Here is a 7,231-nt window from a genome sequence, read left to right as displayed (position 1 = left end):
TCAGGACCACCAGCATCAAAATGTCTAGCATACAAGTCATCAGAGAGCCAGAATGAGAAAAAATATATATATATATTTTTGTGGGAACCAAAAACTCCCCAAATTTGATAGAAGAAAAGTTCACATATTTAACCATTTCAGCAAAGCCAAACAAAATATGCCGAAAGAAAAACACACCCAGAAATATCACAAACTGCCGAAACAAAATTACAGGAAAAAAGTTTGGAAGCAGCTACAAAACATAACACATTTTATATGAGGAAACAATGGTTCAAACAGCTGCAAATTTCTCATCAGAAACTGTGGAGGGCATATATGGTAGAAAAACATCTGTTAAAGTGCTGAACGAAGAAAAGCCATCACTTGACACCTCCTTAATTCAGTGAAAATGTCCTTCAGGAATGAAGGTGAAATGAACAGTGTCTTAGATAAAGAAAAATGAAGAGTTTATTTCAAGCAGAATTGAGATGAAGCGATAGAGTTCTTTAGTCTAAAGGTAAGTGATATTATCGAGGGGAAGATGGTAATTTTAGGAATAAAAAAAGAACAACACAACTGGTAAATGACTGAGTAGATACCTAGGACTCTTATTTCCCCTCTTTCAGTTCTTTACAAAATGTACGACTCTCGAAAGCAGAAATCTTAACAGTCTGTTGAGCTTTCAAATATATAAAATACATGGCAACTATTGAAAAAAATCAAGGGACACATACAAACAGATCTACATGAATGTAAAGGCTTCTTTCTGTTTTACTTGAAATGGTAAAGCTATAAATCTATATGTATTTATTTCTATATTATATAAAATATATGTATTTATATATAAATATATACTTTTTAAGTATATAAAATATCTATTTTACTTTATATATCATATACACATTATTTTTTTTCCAAAAAGCTCGATTGTTTCCATTTGATACAAGGGCATGGGAGAGGGCTCCAAAGCGATGAAAAGGATGTCTAGGGATTTCAGGGGGAGGCTCAGGCAGAAGCCAGACACCAGAGGGATGCAGAGAGGTCCCTCAATGTCCTTTGGGCTCTAAAGAGGCTCCTAGCGGAGCCTGAGGGTGAGCCTTTGGAAGAGATACTACCCCAGTCCAGCCTGGGGGCCCCGCCCTCTGCAGAGATGAGCCAGGTGTCACCCGTCTTCTTGATGTTTCACCTGCTCGTTCAGGAAGTGGTTCTCCAGGAAGTCACAGAGCTGAGGGGCTGTGCAGGTACAACACAAGGCCTACAGATGTAAAAGGGCATGGTTCAGGATCTTCTCCAAGGCCGAGGTGGGTTCCATGGCATCCTGAGTTTTATCCCATTCATCGTGGGAAGGCTTCTGCACATTCTGGAAGAAGGCACAAACACATGCTGATTTTGCATCTTCAACAGACACTTGGCATCTCCACGCTTCTCTTCCACCAGCTCTCGGAACAAGTGGCCCATGCTCTGCAGGACCACATCATCATGGGCGAAATAGAAGTCCAGAGAGAGGGAGGTGTAAGAGGCCTGCAGATACAGGGTGGTCAGGCAGTTGACTGGAGCCTCTACCTGGGTGGAATAACTTGGATGAATTTGGGAGCTCATAGTTTGTTCGGCAATGAGGAGTTAAGCTCATAAAACAGTTGGCTGGTTTGGGGGGCTAAGGATGGCTGAGGTGGTCCCAAAGGTGGTGACTGGAAAAGAGGTTGGCAGGGTAGTTGGAGGCTGGAAGAAGGGGCGTCCCTGGGTCTGTTCTGTGGAAACCCTGTTGAAGCAAGAGACAGATCCCAGGGACCGACAAGGGCACTGTGCAAGGTATGTATATTGTAATTCCTAAAGCAATGAAGCAAATTTAATATGTAATGAAAAAGAATAAAAGAACACCTTGGCTGATGTGGCTCAGTGGTTGAGTGCTGGCCTGCGAATCAAAGGGTCACCAGTTTGGTATCCAGTCAGGCCACATGCCTGGGTTGTGGTCCAGGTCCCCTGTAGGGCGCAGGTGAGAGGCAACCACAGAATAGTGTTTCTCTCTCTCTCTCTCCCTTCCCCTCTCTAAAAAATAATTTTTTTAAAAAAGTATAGCCCTGGCTGGCGTAGCTCAGTGGATTGAGCACGGGCCTGCGAACCAGACGATCGCGGTTCGATTCCCAGTCAGGGCACATGCCTGGGTTGCATGCCGGTTCCTTGCAGGCTAACTCACAGCAGGGGATGCACAAAAGGCAACCATACATTGATGTTTCTCTCCCTCTCTCCTTCCCCTCTAAAGATAAATAAATAAATAAATAAATCTAAAAAAAATAAAAAGTATAAAGGAACATTAAAATGCAATACTAAAATATGTTCAAATAATGCAGTAGACAGAAATGAGAAAAAAATAAGAAAGATTACAAAGCTCACACATGTGGAAATCTAGAAACCGTATCACTACATCCTTTAAGAGAAGAAAAAAGGCTTGACAACTACAAGCTAATGATTTTCTTGACCTTAGAAATAAAGTCATGGGCAAAAAAATGATATAGAAATTTAAAGAAGGCCTGGCTGGTGTAGCTCAGTGGATTGAGCGCGGGCCTGCGAATCAGACGATCACGGTTTGATTCCCAGGCAGGGCACATGCCTGGGTTGCAGGCCAGTTCCCAGCAGGGGACGCAAGGGAGGCAACCATACATTGATGTTTCTCTTCCTCTCTCCTTCCCTTCCCCTATAAAGATGGAAGGGAGGAAGGGAGGAAGGGAGGAGGAAGGGAGGAGGAAGGGAGGAGGAAGGGAGGAAGGGAGGGAGGGAGGGAGGGAGGAAGGGAGGGAGGGAGGGAGGGAGGGAGGAAGGGAGGGAGGGATTTAAAGAAGGGAAGGTACCTGCAGGGGGAAAACAGAATCTGAGCATTTGATTACTGGACCAAATGCCACAGGAAGTCATATAAAAGCAGGTAGACAGGTTAAACTAAAAATTATAATAAACTGCTAAAGGTCAAGTGTGGGCTACCATAAGAATGAGAAGCCAGCCCCTCTGGGTTTCAAAATGCAGGTCACATTGCATTCACTCATTGCAGTCTTTACCAACAGGTATCTACAGGAAAGATCACAGAAAAAGTTTCCCTCAGTGCTCTCTGGGAAAGGAGAGCAGCAAAAATGGCTGAAATTGTGTGAACATACATCCCTCCTCTCTCTCACAAACAAAGAACAAAAAGTTCTTAATATAAAAGAAAGAGCATTAAAACCTGGAACCCAAAACATTTGGAATAGATGACAGAGCAAAATTAGTACCAGGCCTACCACCTTTAAGAACAAAAGCCTAAGTGTACAAGGTGGGCACCCACTGGTGAAAAGCAACTATATCTGGATACGGGGGAGAAACATACAAAGCTTCAGCCCTAGGAAAGGAACAGAAATACATGCTGAACATAGCATCACATCTGAAGATGCAAGGCTTGTGAAATCCATACCCCAAAACACAAATTCAAAGTGCCTGCTTAACACTGAGTCTTAATCTGAACAGTAGAATCCTGGCTGGTGTGGCTCAATGGATTGAGTGCTGGCTTGTGAACCAAAGGGTCACTAGTTTGATTCCCAGTCAGGGCACATGCCTGGGTTGTGGGCCAGGTCCTCAGTGGAGGGGTGTGTGAGAGGTAACCACATGTTGATGTCTCTTCCCCTCTCTTTGTCCCTCCTCTGTCTATAAATAAATAAAAATATTTAAAAGTTGATTTAAGAAAAGAACAGTAGAGAATACCCCTCTCCCCTCAACCACATGCTAACAAGCATCAAGTAAAACTAGAATAATATGCTCACAAATACTGATAATGAAGGAAGTAAAGTATATGCGGGGGTAGCAGATATATCTCTGTGCCTTTCTGTTTCACTATGAACCTAAAACTGCACTGAAAGATAAAGTCTGTTAAAAAAACCTGCCATATTCTTTTAAGAAATAGTTTTCAACTAGCATAAATATTGTGCTGTCAGTACTGTTTCTAAAAATGAATGTTTTCTCTTAAATGTCAGTTTCTGTGATATATTTTCATTAATATGCGTATAATGAGTAAGGTATGTGTTCACACATTTTTTAACATGTGGTCTTCTAATTGTTTCGGCACCTTTTGTTTAAGAGGTTACCCTTTCCACATTGGTCTTTTGCATGTGAGTTGAAAATAACTAGATTTGTGTGGGTCTATTTCTGGACTCCTTACACTGTTCCACTAATCCTTGTGTTTCTTTCACCAATACTGAATACCACTGATCACTTCATGTTTAGAAGTATATAAACCAGGTAGTGTGAGCTTTCAAACTATTTTTTACTTTTTCAGAACTGTTTTTGTTATTTTAATCTCTTTGCACTTTAATGTAAATCTTACAATAAGCTTGGCAATATCCATGTAGAGGTTGCTGAGATTCTGGTTTGGCTGACACCGGAATTGGGGAGCTTTTATATTAAATTGGGTTCCCAAACCCAATTCCACCATGGGGGCTGGGGATCCCTCACACCAGTATACAATTCTTAGACACCAGCAAGGTATCTGAAAATTAAACTCAATTCTGACACAACCTACCTGGAAGTAGCATAAGATTCCAAAGGTTAAGGGTTTAATCCTACCATTCAGTCATGGTCATTTCATTTTCTTGACTTTTTTCAGACCAAACATTTTTAATTTTTTAAAATATTTTATTTATTTATCTTTTTAGAGGGGAAGGGAAGGAGAGAGGAAAGAAACATCAATGTATGGTTGCTTCTCGTGCACCCCTTGCAGGGAACTGGCTCCTGCCGGAAACTGGCCTGCAACCCAAGCATGTGCCCTGACTGGGAATCGAACCGTGATTGTCTGGTTCGCAGGCCCGGGCTCAATCCACTTAGCTACACCAGCCAGGGCCTAACATTTTTAATTTTAATAAATCCAACTTAGGGGACCTAGCAACCTTTGGCAGTAGGACCAGCCCCTCACACAAAGCTGAGGGCTGAGGCAAGTACAGTGCCATGCGGAGGACCTGAGGGTCCAGAGCCGGCAGCCCAGCACTCCCTCTGGCACTCTCTACTCCTGCTGCAGTGACTGGGTGGTCTCAGGAGTAGCCTAGGCTTTTATTCTAGCCAAAATCCCAAGGCTGCCAGCTCCAGCCCACCCACTGTGAGTCCGGGATGCAGCTGCCTGCGGGCCTGGAGTGGGTGGAGGAGCAATGCTGGGCAGCTACTATTAAGAACTGCTACTAGATGCAGTGCTTCGGCGGGCTCTGCAGTGAAGTGGGGTGCCTGCCAAGTGCCGGAGGATCCAACTATTTTAGAACATGCTCAAGAGGTGAGTGTTTAACTGAGGGACAGGGTGCTGTTTCGTCAGTAAGGCAGTGATTCTGGAGGCAGATGCTGGACCTGCCTCAGTGAAGAGGTGTACCAAAATTAAAGCAGGAAGTTCATTTGAAGCATCTCCACAGTAGAATCATCAGAGTCACTTTTTCTCGACAATCTAATAGAAAGTGATGAAGGAAAAATCCCAGGAAGCAGTCATTGGCAAACTGTTGACCTAAAAGAGTTGGTGGCATTATGATTCTATTGCTGAAAAACAGAAAGGTCTGGATATGAAAATTCAAAAAGAGTTAGCCTTACAAGAAGAGAAGTTAAGACTAGAAGAAACTTTATACGCTACACAGCAGGAAGCAGCCAGGGAAGTAAAGCAATGAAGGCTCCAAGGCTGGAGGGCAGAAAAGGCTGCGCGCCGTGCATAGGCCACCCCAGCAACAAGATGTCAAAAGTCAGGATGGGAAGACAACTTTGAATCTTGTTTGAGACATATAAAATCAGAGTATGAAGGTTTTCCGAGTAGTAAACTCTCCTCGGATGTTACAGTTTTCACAGCAAATACAGAAAGCGCTTGTGATTTAATGACTGAGACTAAATCAACTAGTGGAAATGAGGACAGCATATCCTTAGATCTAGAGTGGGAAGATGAAGAAAGAATGAATCCAATGCTTCCAATGATACAGTGTTCTAAGACAAAGGAAGACATTCTCCAGGAAGCACTCAGGTGCAGCGGCAAGAAGCCTGGAAGTTATCCTGTGTGCACCTCTGATAACTCCAACAGGCTGGAGTGGGAGAGTGATTCTGTGAGTGCCAGTGGATGATAAAGGCAATTTCAAGTATTCTGGATTTGTAAATCCTGTACTAGAACTCTCTAATTGTGGCATGAAGCAGTCTGATGGAGAGCAACAGAAATGAGAAGGTAAAACTTCATGACCTGTCCTTAGCAGTTACAACCAAATGCTAAAAACCAAGTAGAATGTATAAATTATGCTGGAGTTTTTCGTAGGGAGGTAGAAACCATGCTGTAAATGCTATTATAAAGGACTAGTTATGATGGGCTGTATCGTAATTGCTTCGGGATTAAGTGCAACTTCATCATCTGCCTTCGGTATTTCAAAAACAAGTTAATGGTTCTGTCATGTTATCAATTACATTTATTTTAACTCCTTTATAGCATTCCTGTTTACTATTTGTAGATTTTCATTTTTAAATAATTTTATTAGTTTGACTTAGTATGTTTTGATAAGCTTATTTAGCTAACTATGAAAGTATTAAGTCATTTTGTGTTAATGCTCAGCAGGCATGAGGGAGCATGAGGATGGACAGCCAGATTCAGATTTAGGAACAGTGTTTCGTTTCCAGCATTATTTATTCCTACTACCAATTTAAACTTTATTGTCTAGTAGTAAAAACACTTAATGTTCATTAATAACCTTAAAGAAATGCTCAAGTATCGTTTTCTTTCTACACTTATTTTTTTTTATTTTTGGATTTTTTATGTTTTCTTTTTTCCATTTTTTAATTGTTCTTCAAGTAGTTGTCTCCATTCTCCCCCCTCCCTGCGCCACCCCAGCCATCCCCAGTTCCCACCCTTGATCCCACCCTCCTGTCTTTGCCCATGTGTTTTTTGATTTTTTTTAAAAAATTACTTTATTGTTGTTCAATTACAGTTGTCTGCATTTTCTCCCCACCCCTACCCCCCCACCCCAGCCAAACCCACCTCCCCTCCATTATCCTGCCCACCTCCCCTCTGGTTACCATCAGTTTGTTCTTAATCTTTCTACACTTATTACATATCCAAGTATAACACTGTTGATTCAGTCCAAAAAAAGGATATGATGTGACAAAATAAGCTTTAGAGTTTGGGTACAAAATTGGTAATCAAAAGTAATATCAAAGTAAATAAATATACTTAGGTTTTTTACTTCCTTTTATGTGCATTATAAGTGAATACTGACTTTAATTGATACATTGCATTTTT

The 7,231-nt window shown here is 41.7% G+C and overlaps 2 pseudogenes; one reads left to right on the top strand and one right to left on the bottom strand.

Annotated features, from left to right (window-relative positions):
• Positions 1-892: 892 nt before the first annotated feature.
• Positions 893-1,878, bottom strand: LOC118990511 (ferritin light chain-like; annotated as a pseudogene).
• A 3,288-nt stretch (positions 1,879-5,166) lies between these two features.
• Positions 5,167-6,292, top strand: LOC118990501 (AP-1 complex-associated regulatory protein-like; annotated as a pseudogene).
• The last annotated feature ends 939 nt before the right edge of the window (positions 6,293-7,231 follow it).

The sequence above is a fragment of the Sturnira hondurensis genome, unplaced genomic scaffold (assembly GCF_014824575.4).
Source record: "Sturnira hondurensis isolate 20B ecotype Veracruz unplaced genomic scaffold, ASM1482457v3 Scaffold0007187, whole genome shotgun sequence".
In the NCBI taxonomy this organism is placed as follows: domain Eukaryota; kingdom Metazoa; phylum Chordata; class Mammalia; order Chiroptera; family Phyllostomidae; genus Sturnira; species Sturnira hondurensis.
This window is presented reverse-complemented; position numbering and strand designations above follow the sequence as displayed.